Consider the following 17423-nt stretch of genomic DNA (forward strand, 5'->3'; position numbering starts at 1 on the left):
ATCGGGGTATATACTTACATGCGATATACTTTGGTATGTGTCAATTAAGTTCTTATTGCTATTAGAGTATGCAATGTTATATTAATTTGTAGGGCATGTTTCACAATCCTAAATTTCAGTGTTACCAATATATTGGCATATGTGCACTTTTGAGGCCATAGGGTGTTTATTTTACATAACCCTACCTATGAAATACGATTGCAATATTCGACCGGAGTCGAAGTACAAGGAGATATTATGATCGACATTTGACAATCAGTTCTTATTGTATATTTTGTTTAGATAGTAGGTATTTGTGCAATGATTTTGTCTACACTTTTCTTTTCCTATATGTGGGCGATGTACTCATTACACATTGTGTCTGTTTTTTTATGTATATTCTCTGTATTTCCCAAAATTTGTGCCCAAGAATCTTGTTGTGCATGGAAAGTTTTGGGGGGATCCGTCAAGTGGGGGCTGAGAAATAATGGAAGGGTGTACAAAAAATGCATTTCCCATTTTAATTTCCAAAGGGATTTTGAACATGACTACAGCCTGAACTGCTGGACAGAATTACACCAAATTTGGCAGAAAGGTGACTTATGGTTAAGAAAGAAGCTATTTTGTATTTGGTGTAAATCCATTTGATAGTTTTTGAAATATTAAAAGGAAACCAAATTTGTATATCTAGATTTGCGAATACTTCCGATCTTTTGCAGAGATTTGATTGGCTGCCAACAGTTAACCAGGACGTGTTGCCCATCATTTTAAGAGTCAGCTTCCACTGAGTCTAAAAAATAAAACAAAATTAAAAAAATGAAAAGGGGGAATGGTACTGTTACCCCACCCCTCTAGGCTTGGTGCAGAGCCCACATGGACCCTCCTGAGGCTTAAAAGTATTTTTTGTTTAAAACTCACAGTGAAAGTCTCTGCAAATTTTGCTGTGATTTCTTTTTTTTTTCAAAAGCAAGCGGGGTATTCCGCTCTTGCTTTTTTTTTGCACCTGGGTGGGCCAGGTCCCGGGGGCATACCATAGCAATTGGAGGGGGGCACATGGGGCCCCCTTCCTAGGGCTTATGAAAGCCCCGGGGACTGCCAAATCCCTGAGGCACTGCTTTTAATGTATGCGGAGGTGCCCGTGAGGCATCCCCCACTACCTGGGGATCGCCAACTCCCCAGGGCAAATCTCTGTAAATAAATGTGGGGCCTGTGCAGGCGCCTTGAAGCCCCAGGTACAGCTACCTCACAGAGCCACTTAAAAGTATGTATGCGGGCGGGCGGGCCCGCTGCACCCTAGAGACTGCCTCCTCCTTCAAGCAAATGCAGGGAGGCCCACACCACCCCCTGTGCTGCCCCCCCAGGGAAAAACATTTATTACTAATGCAGGGGGCCATACAGCCTGCCCAGGATCGCCACCTCCCCGGGGCTAAATATAAAATGAATGCGGGGGCCCACGTGCCCCCTCCAGCAGCACCAGGGACTGCCACCTACCCAGGGCTAAAATAAATTAATGTAGGAGGCCCATTGCGCCCCCCTCACAGGGACTACCATCTCCCTGAGTAAGTACTACATGGCCACGCAGCCCCCCTCATGGAGCAGTGCATGGCCCTGGGGACCGCCACCCCCTAAGGCCGGCTCCTGTTATCTTCCGAGGTGCCCACCCTCGTGAGGTAGCTTTTTGCTTTCGCTTGGTGGGAGCTGACAGCTTTGAAGGTTCAAATCCTGGTATCTCATAGTAGTATGCCTGTTTATTTGCTCATGTTTTGAATCTTATACATACCCAGTCATGGAAGATTGAGGTCTTTTTCCAACAAAATCTTTGGGCTGCATGTCATAGTTATGCTTAGACTCTGCACCTTATGCAAATACCTGTGGCTAGAGGTTAAAGTCTCCAACCTTCACACTGAAGGTTGAGGGTTCTAGTCTATTTGTGTTAGTGGTCATTTCCTCGCTTTACATACTGAAAGGTCATCAAACTCTTTTTACTTGACAAATGCGTCCGAAAATATTTCATTCCAAGTATATCATTCATCAAAGCCTAAAAAGACCCCATCTCTCTCTCTTTCTCTCTCTCTATCTATCTATGTCACAATGGGATGGAAGAGAGAGTTTGTTATTTTAATGGTCTCTCCATACAATAACACTTGGTTGGGTGGTTATAGGTGCCTGCGACCAGGCCCTGTGGCCAACACCCACAATGCATGGCCAAAGGTTGTGTGTGGCACGAGATGAGGTGGTTCTAAGGGGTTGAACCCAGGGCTTGGCCGCAGGTTAGGTCCTGGGGCCAACCCCTGCAGCTCATGACCAAAGGCTGTGCCTGGCACTGGGTTTGGGCGGCTTTAGGGCTGGGACGCAGGAACTGGATGCAGGCCAGGCCTTGCGGCCAACCTCCGCCGCGCACAGCTGAAGGGCATGTGAGGTGGAGGTTGGATCACGTATAGTAATTAAAATTAATTTACGTTAAAAAAGCCATAGAAATTCACTGACAAAACAAAGGTTACAGGGACACTATAGAGCCGAATGCCGGGTGTGGTGTGGGTTTGGGTGATTATAGGGGGTTGGCCGCCAGGCCTGGCTAAGGCTAGGCCCTCAGGGCAACCCAGCCACGGAAGGCCAAAGGCTGTGCCTGGCACGGGCTTGGGTGGTTATAGAGGCTTGGAAGCATGGCCTGGCCACATACGGCCAACTTGCGCTGTGCACGGCGTAGGTTGGTTTTAGGTATAGTAATCAAAATTACTTAACTTTAAAAAAAAAAAACATAGAAATTCACTGAAAAATACAAAGGTTACAGGTTCATTATAGTTAGGAAATGGAATTATAAGAACCATAGAAATTCATTTAAAAAAACAAAGGTTATAGAGACAGTATAGTTAGGTTCTAAATTTACTCGCACAAAATCATAGAAATTCATCAGTTATAGTTAAAGTTATCTCAAGTAACTATAAATTGTGCCCTGAGGTAACTGTAACTCGTGCCGTCGCCATATACTGCTAATTACCCCAGATATTATAGCCCTCAAAACATCTTTTATAACATCATTGATAATATCACTGCAACATTTGCTATAAAATTATTGTGAGAAAACTGTGCATGGCAGGGGCGCGAGTTATAGTTACTTGAGATAACTCTAATTATAATAGCCGAATTTCTATAATTTTGTACATTTAAAATATGAGCCTAACTGTAATGTGTGGGTGTTTGTGTGTGTGTTTGTGATGTCCTGAAAGTACAAGGTCACAATACTAATGCAGCCCTGAACTGAATAATTATTCAGTGAGAAAAGGGCCCTGAGACAATGCAGCAACTTTTTATTGTTAAACAAACAGAGCTAATGAGGACTGGGAAGATAAAATCTGAACTTGGGCTGAGTAAACCTTGCTGGATGCAATTTATAAACAAACTGCTAAATGGGAACTTTATGAGAGTGTTACTTTCATAAGAATATGCACAAATTCATTTGCACTGAGCAAAAATAATGAACATAATAAAATTACCCATAAACGTTTCAATGATAACGAAAGCAGCAGGAGTTGGGCTGCTGAAGATAGTGTTAATCAAGCTACATCATAATAAGGACTCTGAAAGGAGGCATATCGAACTATAATTCCCAGAATGCCTCTGAGTTACTATAAGGCAATGAAAACAATGTGTGCTCACAGACTCAAACCACTTGAGAAAGACGAAGAGTTGAAACGCATGGTGGTGGTGTCTGGTGAAACCCTATTCTGTGGATAAATGGAATCTGCAAAATGAGGCCTCTGGGAGTGCAGTGTTCTTGTTTGGAATATATGTGTGTGTGTATCTATATATGTATGTGTGTATCTATATATGTATGTGTGTATATATATATATATATATATATATATATATATATATATATATATATATAAAAAAAAAACAACTCCAACAGATCCAAAGAGGCGCGCTCTTCTCATGTCGGTGCCTGCATATGGGAAGGACCTATTCCCATCAATAATCTTCACACCAGTTTGACAACTGAGTCAAAATTGCGGCACTCACAGGATTACAGCAGATTACTTTTATTTCATGACAGGACCCCAAACAAACTAACACCAACGCGTTTCGACCCTCACGGTCTTGATCATGGTCAAGACCGTGAGGGTCGAAACGCGTTGGTGTTAGTTTGTTTGGGGTCCTGTCATAAAATAAAAGTAATCTGCTGTAATCCTGTGAGTGCCGCAATTTTGACTCAATTATCAAACTGGTGTGAATATATATATGTATATAAATTCTAAAAACACATTTTTCCATGTAATGTTTATTTAGGAACACAATACTTTGAAGACATTGAAGACGGGATTTTTGCAATTTGCTCTGTAAGTATGTAAAGCCGATATTTGTAACCAACTCACAGTAGCGTCATTACGCGAAATTGCAGCCAAATTATCCAGGATTACACAGAATTACATGACAAGCGTAACCCATCATTTAGCACTTTTTTTCTTACAGCAAAATTCATCCACACCTCCAAAAAGAATCCGAGGATGCATTTTGCTCTTAGGAAATAGCATTAAAAGCAAAAGAGCACGAACAGCAGCAGCCACTGGTGCTCTTAAAATGAGTTGTTCCTCTGCTCCTGCTATAGGATTTTTCTGCCAAATTACTTATAATTATGTGAACTGGCGTAATTGTGCAATTTTCGGTAATTTAATGTCAAAAGAGTTTCACAAAAATACGCAAATGACTCTGTTTACTCCGGCATAGTTAACATTTCACCAAGGCCAATTTTGGGACAACAATATTTCTGCTGAATTATTTTTGTATTGTAAGATTTTTTACATCAGGACTATCTCATAGCATCTGAACATTCATGCCATAGGCCCTCCAGCTGTACATTTAGGTGTAGAAAAAGGAGCCCAATAATTAAGGTCAATGTAAAAGTCATGATGCATGAAATCATATGTGTAGAATACCTCAAGTCACTATGGGCCAGATGTATGAAACATTTTTGCACTAACAAACGGTGCGAATCGCAAACATCGTCCGTTTGCGAGTGCAAAAAAGTGGTCTGCGATGCATGAAAGGCATTCGCAGACCAAAAATAAGAAATCGCAAAAATTGCGATTTTTTGCGTTGCGACCTGGGTTTGCGAGTCGCAATTTGCGATTCGCAAAATCAAAATCACAAGGCGATGCAGCAATAATTCGCAAATTGTGATTTTTCGCAGAATGGCATTTTTCACATGCAAAATACCATTAAAAGAAACCAGCTGGTAACCAGGTGCAAAATTTAAAAATGCATTTAAAATGCATTTTTAAATTGTACATGTGAAGCACACATGCCCTTTTGGCATGTGTGCACCTTACATGTCCCCCAAACTTTTTTTGGGGTGCAGCAGAGGGGGCCTTAGGCCCCCAGCACCCTGGGGTTTTGCATTTCCAAAATTGCGATTTTTGGTTCAGAAATCGCAATTTTGGAAATGCAAAAAATTCGCAGGTATGGGCCAACAGGCCCATAGCTGCGAATGAGGCCAGTATCGCAATTTGCGATTCGGTAATAGCATTTGCGATTTTTAAGAAATCGCTATTACCGAATCACAAATGGGATAAATGGCACTTTGCGAGTCGGAAATAGCGATTTCTTAAAATTCGCTATTTCCGAATCGCAAAGGGCCGTGATGATACATCTGGCCCTGTAATCTTTATCACAAGGAGTTAAAATCACCTGTTTCCTTTTAGTCAAGTCACCTATACCGTGATGTCTGTACTCCAAATGTTTGCTCAGTGATGACCCCAGCAGAATGTGTGCTCTGGAATTGGCAAAAATATGTAAACAAATAAAGAGATACGATCAGAGTAAAAACCTGCTGTTGTATGTGGTAAGAAGATTGACAAATGTGTAGGTTTTGCATCAGCCTCCATCCCAATCATGTGAACTAATGCTAAGTGTTTGTACAGTCTACACATATACAGCATTTTGAGCTCTGAAGGTCTTCATAAGAGAGGTGCAGTTTGGCTCCTATGGTGCCATAACCACCCCTATTTAGAGCTTCTCCCAGAGAATAACAAAGGGTAGCTGAGTGGAATGCTTGGATCAGTCTCAGCCATTGATCATTTCCCTGGGCCAGATTTCAGTCCATATTTCACTGAGCAACTACAGCAAAAGGAACAGTCTAAACCACTGGCCGCATATGGAAACATAAGCACCTAAGAGATGTGCAGCTTGACTCCTGTGGCACAGACCAGGTGTGGTTTGGGCATACCCCTCTCAGCTAGACAACCTCATTGAGAACAATAAATAAGTAATGTGTGGAATGCTTGAATTAAAACTAGTCAATGCCAGTGAACCTGAGACATATCATAGTCCATTATTGTTTCATTATTGTCCCATGCAAACCTTTAGGTGTTGTACAAGCGCTTGTTTGAATATAGTTGGTCCCCTGCATTAATGGTACAAACAAGCAATCAAGAAACGCAAGGGAGAGATTTCCAATGGTTCAGACTAATTTAAGCATTTCCATCCATTTTCTTTTGATGTTTAATTGAATCAATTTAAGTAGTGTTGTGTATGGCAACAGTAGGGTCCTAAGATTATTGTCCTGTAAAAATCCTGCTGCACCTCAGAGATGATGCTAAGCACGCCTGGGACATCTCTGGGGTTGCTTGTGATCTCTGTCGGAGGTGATGGAGCCTGCCAACGTGGGCTGGGCAGATCCTTATTATGTATTACCCTGACTATTCGCATGTGTTTAGGACCCTTCTATAATGTCGCAGATGAGCTAAAACAAAAAATGAAGTGTGACCGGAGAACTTACAAGTGATTCAGAATTCTTTCATGCTTTTCGACCATTAATTTTTGGGCTCCCTGGAGGCTGGCATCCACTTGAATGATGTGTTTACTGTTATAGTCAGTAACATGCTAAATACATTTTCTAATTTGTGTATTGTGTGTAAAGAAATACAGTGTACACAACACAAGTTAGATATGAACAGTGTAACTATTCTGCTCCAGTACTCGGCAAACTGCAGAAGGCCAATGCCTTGATGTCTAGGGTTATTGATGCAGAGTGGCATCAGGTGCAAACATCACCACGTCATAACCTCTGAAACCACATCCGCGATTGTTCTGGATCTGCAGAAACAGCCAATGGCCTGGAAAGTCAATGCAACTAGTACAGAAGCTTATCTTGGTCAGGGACTCATTCGAACCTGCAATTAGTGATGTAGATTAAAGGAATGAATCCAAACCATCTGTTGTGGCTTCCAGCAGCCTATTCAAGAAGCATTCATGTTTGCATTGAAAAATGGAAGGTGCCCAAGGGCAGGTTTTGATGGGACTGAAAGAGGGAGGATTTGGTTTCTTGTCAGTGTGTGGTGTGGTGGGTGGGATAAAGAAGGAGATGCTGGAGGACACTGCCAAAGACCTGACTTTAATATGTGGAGTACGCTTGGGAAGGACATCAAGGTTAAATCTGTCACATTTATCCAGGAACTCCTTGGCGGCTGCCAGTGTTCATCAGTTACCCAGACATTCAAGTCATAAGGAATTAGATGGCCTCTGAACGCAAGGAAGAGTTCTGAGTGTTGCGAGAAGTGAACACAGATGACACAAGCTGGGTTCGTGGTAATACATGAATGCTTTGCACCTTGTAGTGGGCTGGCATTATGAAGAGTTCCGTTACTGTGTTCCCTTCTGCGGCCCAGTCCTTGCCTTTTGTGGATCTTATTTGGATCTAAACTTTAGGCTGAGGTCTGTACGCATCCTCAAACTTTTAAATGCTTAGCATTAAAACACAGAATATGGTCACTGCCTGGCCATGATATCTTATGTCATGTTATGTTACGTTATGTGTATTTGAATGGCGTGCACCTCACCTAGGATAGGATCATTGTGCCTAAAGAAATATGGTGCGGCTCTGTGTTGGACCGATAGGAAGTTTTCAGTTTCTTGTGAAATTCAAGGACTGAGCTAGGGACTCTGTTGTGCAGGGAGCACCAGTCCACTCTTTGGGAGGCAGGTATGAGACAGAGCTTACTAATTTACAAAATGGGATTTTCCTTGAGAGAATGTCCATCCCCAGAGAGGCTGAATAAGGTGTGACTGACTCACAATGGCAGCACCAATTTGCTATTTCGCGTCGGTATCCAAAATGGAGAGTGATGACCAGAGTCAGACCCTTTCTATCAACACAATAAGAACAACGAACCAAAGGAGGTTCCCAGCAGTGACACCATTCCACTGCCAGGACAGAAGATGGCCATTATCAGATCAAACCTGGATCACCAGCCGTTCCAGCTGGACACATGCCACTCAGTCCATGATACGGTTATTACTCCAACAAAGGTGCGTTCCTAATACAATGAGAGCAATCCAACATGCTGCACCTAGTTAGAAACTATTGCTGTAGTCAAGCGTAGATAATAAAGGATTAGAGATAACCTGGCAATGGAGGTTGCTAAAATAGCAGAATTAGTAACACCACTTTTGGATGAACTAAACAAGTGCTAACTACAGAGACTCCTGGAAAATATGCTCTAGGATGTAGGCGAGTTCTAAACTCATTTTTCAAGACTTGGATTACTACCCATGCTGGAAGGACATTTAAAAGAGGACCACATGGAGCAGTCAAGAGATATCAGCACTATCTCAGACTTAAAAGGCTTAGGTTTTGAAAGGTGTTCTGACATCCATCATCTGTCCATCACCAAGCAAGCCAGGAAGAGATAAATGTACCCAGTATCCACAGGCACATTTTCGTCTTTGGTAAGACAAAATATTAGCTGCATGCCATCCTTGAAGAAATACAGAATTGGGCTCCAGGGACTTGCATGCAGCCCAGAAACGGCTGTTACACATGTTAATCAACAATTCAGAATTTTGTAGAGTGCACTATCAACCAGAAGGGTATCCTGATGCTGAGCAGGCGTGAGTCTAGACAAACCTAGCGACTATTTGAAATGCCAGTCTTCAACTTCCTGTGGATTTCCAGAAGTGAGGGGGAGGCTTTTTAGGGATAGTGGCAGGTTATTCCATGTTTTATGAGTGAGGTAAGAGATGTCTTGACTGCCTGATCTGGTTTTCTGTATGCTTGAGACGTGTGCACGTACAAGTCCGGATGAGCGGAGGCGTCTGGAAGTTTTGTGAAAGCAGACACGATTGTTGAGGTATGCTAGACTCGTATTATGTAATACCTTGAAAGAGTGGGTTAGGCATTTGAATTGTGCTTGTTTATGTGTGGGGAGCCAGTGGAGCACCCTCAGATGTGGTGTGATTTGAGTCCGGTGTGGGAGGTTGAGAATAATTCTGGTAACTGAGTTCTGAATGGTCTGTAGCCTTCTATGAGATTTTTGTTGATCCCGGCATGTCTGGCGGTTTTCTAGGTGCTTTTTAGGAGCCATTTGAAAATCTTCCTCAGCATCTTCATGGTATGGAAGCATGAGGCACTGATGGTGTTGACTTGGGTGGGTAGGTCGAAATGCTGTTGATAACGATCCCAAGGTCCTTGGCATGGGTGTTGGAGGTCAGTGTTGGCCCTAGCTCTGTTGGCCCCCAGGTATCCCACTGTTAGGTGTTCTCCCCAAAGATCACAATTTTGGTCTTGTCGGTGTTCAGCTTCAGACAGTTAGTCTTCATCCAGCAGGCAATGTCTGTAATATAGCCAGTGAACCTGATCAGGGTATTGCAGGTCTTGTCCATGAGGGGGAGAGTTAGTTGTGTGTCATCAGTGTAGGCAAGGGCATTGATGTCATAAGAGCGGGTGATACTGGCTAGCGGAATCATCTGATCATGTTTGCATTGAAGAGGATTGGACTCAGGAAGGATCCTTCAGGACTTCCACGGATGAGGTTGTGGGCATCTGGGGTGTACTGTGCCCAAGGCAAGCTTTAGTGCTGGTGGCGCCCTGTGCGACAGTCTTTTCAGGTGCTCCCCACACCATGACTACCTCTTCGGATTCACTTACTACCACCCGGAAAATGTGCCCCTCATCTCTCAAAAGCCTCCCTTTCACATACATTTGATTCTTTTTAAGCGCTTGTAAAGGCTGGCTTTACTAATCCACTCAGCTATCCACATAAAATAAAGTTCTGTTCTTTGCAGCCAGTATATTAACCCTCCATGCTACTTTATGACGAATCAAAGCTGCTGCTAGACAAAACGTCCATCTCTCTCCCTAGCAGGAACATTATTCACAAGAGGTATCTTGACATTTTAATTGTTTCCAGAAGGCTGGACACACAAGGAACTTTTCAGCAGGTGCTTTTAAATCACAAGTTTGGTAAATCATTGCTAAACGCAGCGCCCCCCTGAGGTCAGCGCCCCCCAATGCAGGCCAGCAACCGGTGTGGCCGCACCTCTCGCACCGCCCTAAAGCTGGCCCTGACTACGTCAGGCTAACTGACTGGGTCTTTCCAGTCAGAAAAGAGCAGATACATCGGAATGCGTGTTCTTTGTTTCCAATTGTCATGTAAGCGTTGGATGAGGATAGGATGGGAGACAATGTCAAATGCTGTGGAGAAGTCCAAGAGCATGAGGACAGCCATGTCTCCTCCATTGAGATGAATGTGTATGTCGTTCATGGCAAGGATGAGAGCAGTTTCCATGATGTGGCTGGGTCTGTTATCAGGATTTTATAATGCTCCCTGTCACATGAAGAGGTCTCTTGGAATTTAAAATAAACAAAGTGGGGTGAAAGAGATAGATTGTATACTAAACAGATACGTTTTCAGTTTTTTCCTGAAGGCCAGATGAGAAGATGTAATATGCAGATCCAAGGGAAGGGCGTTCCATAGTGAAAGTGCAAGAAAAGAAAATGATTAACCTCCAATCTAGCACGTGGGAAATGTGGAACAGGAAGTCGCATGTTAGATGAGTGTATTGTAAAAAGAGGAAGCGTGCCATAAAAGTATTTTTGGATAAGGTATATTTTGTTAAAAGAAATCTGCCTACAAAAAGGAAGCCACTGAATATTACAATAGGTTCAGAGAATTGCTGGTATAGGAACACGCCACAACACTGTGTCCTGCTTGGTCCTACATTGATTGGAAATGTTGCAGGAGGGATTTTTTCATCCCTGAGATACACCGATTTGAAGTAATAAAATCTAGAGCCAGTCAAAGGGGACACAACCAGCTTTTGAGAGACGTCAGGTAAGCATTTAGGGCCATATGTACAGATCATTTTTGTGATTGAAAACAGCCTGATTCACAGATTCGGGCTGCTTTCCAACCCCAAAAGTGCATGTACATATGTACAAATCACAAATTGCAATTCAGTAACATTTTGTGTTTGTGATTCAGTATATGGAAGTGGTGTGTTTAGGGGGACCCTTCCAAATACAGAATCACATTTTTTACCCACACCTCAAAAGAGGGGGTAACCATTCACAAAGGGAATGGTTTTAAATGTTGAAACAAATATTTTTAATAGTCCCGGGGACCACTGCCTACTCTTAAAAAATGAAACTTTAAAGTTTAATTTTCTTTTTTTAAAATTCATTTTCCTCTAAGGAAAACGGGCTGCATTAAAACCAATTGCTTTATTAAAAAGCAATCACAGATATGGTGGTCTGCCGAACTCAGCAGGCCACCATCCCTGTGATGGCCACAATTCCCAATGGGTCGCAAATTGTGACCTACCTCATTAATATTCATGAGGAAGGTCTACTTGCGAACCCATTAGGAATTGCTATAAATCTTTATTTTTTACATTGCGAATTGCGATTTCCTAATTGCAATTTAGTAAGAATCACAGTTAATTCACCTCAATCCCTAAATTCTTTAGATATGGTCTTAAAATATCTGCTTAAGGCATGGAAGATGGGAAGGACACAATAAAATCACAGATAACACTTGGGATGACAATCCAATAAGGACAAACGATTGTTACAAAATTCCTGGGAGGGCTGCAGAGGGACTGAGTTAAAAGGGAACTGTTAAATTCATTCACAGTTCTTAATAGCTCTGTTGATGCATTACACATCATAGAAAAATGTTCACTTCAATATATTTCCAAGCATTCACACACCATCCATCTGTTACCTCATTCACCTATCCGCTCATCCATCCATGCACTCATTCGCTGATCCACACATCCACACATCCATTCACTCATTCACTCACTCTTTCTTCCATCAGCCATCCATTCATCCATCAGACATCCATTCATCTCCATTCTCACACACACCCATCAATACAACCACACGCACAACCTCACCAAATAATTACGTAGCACGCGTAAAAATCTGTACACATCGGCCTTTACAATGTTTCTTCCTTCTCTACGTTTTACTCAAAGGAATGATCACAAAAGTTGAAATAAGGGTGAGCTTCGTGTGCCTGCTACGGGTATTCATGCTTAACAGACAGACTGCGAGTTAACACGCGATTGGGTGTTTGTAGAGACGTGCCGGGTCTGCCTGTTACTCTTCTGGGGCCAGCTGCAGTCACTCATTTTTTAATTGATTCACTTTAAGCCAAAACCATACATTCCAGAAATGTTTCAGAAGTGCCATCCAACTCTTCGTGCTAATTACGTTCAGGTGAACTTATTTTCCATTCGAGATCAGGGCACTTTAACTGTGACCTTGAGAAATGTTGGCTAAACAAATGGCTACCACTCTGTCCAAGGCACCTCTGTGAAATGATTCCTTTACAATATGGCGGCCTGGCCCAAGGGGAGCCTCTTAGGTGTGCCACAGACATCTAAGCAGGGAGGCAGCGGTGGCGAAGTAAGAAGTGGTGTGTGCATCTGCACTGTAGTTTCATACTCCTCTTCACATTTTATTAGGTGGTAAAGAATTGTTTCCAAAAGAAATAAATACACCCGCCAAATAATTACATTTGCCGTTTACTGACAATATATGGTCATACAACCAGCTTTCTTTCCTTTCCACTTTAAACTTTCTTCAGCACTTTCTGATATGTAAATTGTAATGCCATTCTACTCATTTTATATAACAAGGAATGTTCAGTTGTCAACTTGTGATACTGAAATGTTCCCTCTGTTCTTCTACAGCTCACAGTAGTAACTTGCAGAAATTTCAACAAGGGTCTCAAAGTGATGCAAAACTCTACAGTTCAACATGATTTGCACTGTAGAAGCCACCAAGATTCTTTAGGTACATATTACATTCATTTAGGACTGAATATAAATATGAAATAAAGTATCCCCGCTGTATATTTTAAGGATATTGCAAGTTACTGATGAGTTCCCTGCCATATACAGGTATGAGGTCAAAGGATGAGTTCCTTTATAAAGTCAAGGAACTCCAAGTTGACATGCAATATCCTTATAATGAGTTGGTGCTGGCGAGGGCGGAGTGGCGGGCGGGGGCAGGGGAAAAAAACAAAGATTAAAAAAAAAACATACCTTAAGTGCGCCTCTGCTCTCTGCTGCACCGCAGGCACATGCTTCCTGCCTGCCGTGCAGCCAAATCATGACTCTGCTCAGAGCAGTGTTATGATTGGCTGGAGCACCCTGGCTGGGTGCCCCAAGGCAGACTGGGAGCCTGGGCTTGCTCTCTCCAGCCTGGCAACACAGTGCCCTTGTGCGCAAGTGTGTTTGGCCGACCTGAGACGGCCGGCTAAACATACATGCGCACTGAGGGAAGGGCTCCGTGTACTCCCCTCAGTGTTCATCACCCCCATGGCCCCTCTCCTTTAAAAATAGAACAATGAAAAAATCCTTTATTATCATTTTATTTTCAAAGGTTTGCAGCTGCTGCTGCTGGCCGGGGGGCAATGCTCCTCCGCCATAGCGGAGGAGTCGCCCTTGCTTATAATGTACAGTAAGGGGTACTTTATTCCATATAATATATGGTAACACAATCACCCTTCCAGTGAAACACTTAAATACTTGGTGTGTTGCTCTTGCTTGTGAAGAATAAAATTAGAACCTCTAGTGCTAAATTAATCACAGACAGTTAGATATTTGTTGCAAAAAATATTAGAATAAGTTTGATACAAGTCACATTTAAAAATAAAGGGGCTAATTTGCAAGCCTAATTTACAAGCCTGTTGCGCCACCATAACATAATTTCTTTTTACGCTCCAGCAGTGCTGAACAATCCCCCACCCGCTCCATATTTACAAATTGGCGCAATGGTGTCATTGCGCCAGTTTGGAAAAACCTTGCACAACATTATGCCTGCGCCAGGTAAAATGTATGGAAGGGAGGTGTACCCCCGCTAGGAGGCCCGCAGGAATGGCGCTCTGAAATCTACAAGATTTCACTGCGTCATTCAAGCATCACAACCGTCTGTGCTAACAAGCACCATAGTGCATAATTGCAAATACAGCGCTACCATGGTGTCGTTAGGGAGGTGCAGGGAGGCGCAAGAAAACGGGCACATTGTGATAGATGCATCAGTTTGTTGTAAATGAGGCCATAGCAGTAGCATGTAGAAACATACAGAAACTTGCATATTGGGTTTATTTTTCCTATCATTATGTAAAGCGTGGAAAGATAAACACGCTCTGCTTAACACTCTTCATCTTCTAAAGCACAGCAGAAAAGTCACGTTTCGATTGGATTTTTGAAACTGCACTGTATTTATCCTCTGTGGCCAGCCTATTTCCTAATCTGCTGACAGCGGCCATTGAAACATCAGAACTTAACTGTAATACATTATTACAGCTGAACAACCATGTTATTTATGTATTACTGGTGACTAGGTTCATGAAAAGAAGACACCGACAGGTAGATGTTCTTTCCAGTTTAAATCCACATGCGACAGCACAGTGAACAGGCAGCAGCTCTCAAAGATAGAACTTTGCATTTTCTCCACCACCAACATTCTACCGTCAACATTTCAGGAATACATATACCCAACACCCCTCCTATACAATAAGCAATAGGACAAACAAGCATAGTAATATGCACAAATTACAGACCAGAACCAAACACAAAAAAGTAAAAGGGTAAAGCAAAACAAATAACACCTTCAACATACAACAATGGTTGCTTACAGAATACTACATATTATGCCAAGAGATAAAAACGTGGAACAGCACAACGCAGTAATGTAACCCAAACATCTAAGAAGGGGTGCAGACTTCATAAAACAGAATGAATTAGATCACACAATCCCTGAATTTCTGTGGCAAGGACCTAGAGTCTGATTTAGGTCTAGGTAGAGGGGAATACTCCATCACAAACGTGACCGTTTCCCGATCAGGCAGACAGGATATCAATCACACTTGTGTTGGAGTATTCCCTCCTCCAAGATGTAAATAAGGCCCTTAGTTCTTACCACCTTATGGAGACTACTCTGGATACCAACTATGTCTGAATTATTCAGACGTTCCATGCCCAAAGTCTCAAAAACATATCCAGTTCTGGATCTGGGTGCAACAACCACTTGCTTCTGTTCCACCCCTAAGTAGTGATGACGCGGAAACGAAGGTTTTACATTTATTAGCGCATAAACGTAGTGCTGCAATAATCAAGTGTGACTTTAACCGAACTAATAAAGATTGTACGGGGACAAATGTGCCCTCAGAGTAGTTCGCCAACATTTATAAGCGTGCTTTATATAACGTGATGTATTAGAATTGTACTAATCTGACATAACCGTAAACGTGTGCTATGATTTGCTTGTTTGAAATGTTTTAACTTAGCATAACTTTAGTGGAGGCTTCGGCCTAGTTGCCTTGTCTCACGGTTTAGATGCTCGTGTTTTTCTAATGTGCTAATAAAACGTGTATTCTTGCTTGAAGCTGAACTTTTCCAGTGAGATTGGTTCACATGCTTATCTTTAAGGTTTCGTGCCAGCCTGGCATCTTCTTCTTTGCTCCAAGGTCAATCTGCAGGTGCAGACAATGGAAGCTCTGAAAGTGAGTTAATTGGTAAAATATGTTGCAACTTACGTTCCCGACTCCAAGGATAATGTATGCCTAGGTAGAAGCTTGTGAACTGTTGTTTTTGATTGGACAATTTGAAGCCAACCTATGAACCCTCCAATGGAAGACCTACTGGATTTGAACTGTTGTTTATTTAAACCTGGTGCACAAGAAGAAAGCAGCCATTAGACATTGCCATTGTCCATTACCCATCGTCCATTACCCGCCATTGCAGACATCGCAGCCATTATGGCCCATCTTGCCGACTTCGTCATTTTGCCATCTCCTACGATGCCAATTGATGTTCGACGCCATTTTGAATGAGACTTTGATGCTTTCTCTAATCGAGAGAAAGAGACTTTAAGTAATTCTCGCCCTAGAGATTTTAACTTCGATTTGCCCCTTTGCATGAAGTAGTAGTTTTGTCCTTTTATCTTGCCGCTGTGAGGCAATTGCCCCGTCCACCCTGCCCCTTTGCCCCGTCCCATGCTGATCGGAACCGGTACCTGTGAGACGAAGACTTCCTTGAATGCTGATCGAATTTGGTAAATATGAAAGGAAAATGTACAATTGCATTGTGTTTCTTTTTAGGTAACCAACTGCTGATTTTTGATAAGAGCCCTAGTTAGGAGTTTTCTAAATTAATGTTGCTAAATTGTTTTTGCATGAAGTCCCACATGCAGATGCTAATTTGAGGTTAGATGAGGATTCATTTGTTGCACGATGCAATTTGAGACCTTGTTATGCTGACTAATGTATGCAATTAGCCCATTACAGATTGTAGTTTTAGTGGTTTGTGTTGCTATCATCGAATGCATTGTTATTCAAATGCTGCATAGATTGCATCTTTTTCGCCGTTATGGACAGCTATTAATGTTCATTTACATATATCATTTGGTGTTGAGACACATTTATATCGTGCTAGCTTTGTTAATATAGGGAAATAAATTCATTAATTTTGAATAAACTGGTGTGGTTATTCATGGCCGGAAGGTCATGGTTCGCCGAGATGTTTTCTGGATTAATTGTGAAGTGTTATGTTGATCAGGGCATTGCTTATGTTCGTTATTGATTATTGATTTGATTAAATTGACTGATCTCGGGTGAAGAGAGCCCCACTTGGTCAAAAGATTCATCGACCCAAGAGCGTCCAAATACAGGTAATTTATTAGGTCGGAACGCTCTAGCAGTAGATGGTAGCAGAGGACGGTTTCGCCCTTTGGGACCCCACTCGAGAGGTGACGGTTTCGCCCCTTGGGACCCCACTCGAGAGGTATATGGTGTTGAATTGACGGTTGCGCTCTTTGAGACCCCACTCGAGAGGTATATGGTGTTGAATTAGATTTTTTCTTGGGTAAAACAGATTGAGAGAATGATGATGCCCTAAGTCCCCCGCGACTTTCCCGGGATCTCGGAGCTTGCGGATGGAGAGAATGGAGGTGTGAAATCGGCGTTGGCGGTACTAGTGACGGTATGAGTGAAGTCAGGGTTTTGCGCTTGCACAGCTTATTGCCGCAGATTGTTTGAAAAGGTTGCGAGGATTTTAAAGAATAGCGGAGGTGCGACTCCGAGTGTGAGAGTAGGGAAGTCGTCGAACTTCATGTGCATGTGGCGCTTTGTGCAGAAAAAGGTCCACGTGGTTGT

Source organism: Pleurodeles waltl, chromosome 2_1 (genome assembly GCF_031143425.1).
Source record: "Pleurodeles waltl isolate 20211129_DDA chromosome 2_1, aPleWal1.hap1.20221129, whole genome shotgun sequence".
Classification (NCBI taxonomy): Eukaryota; Metazoa; Chordata; class Amphibia; order Caudata; family Salamandridae; genus Pleurodeles; species Pleurodeles waltl.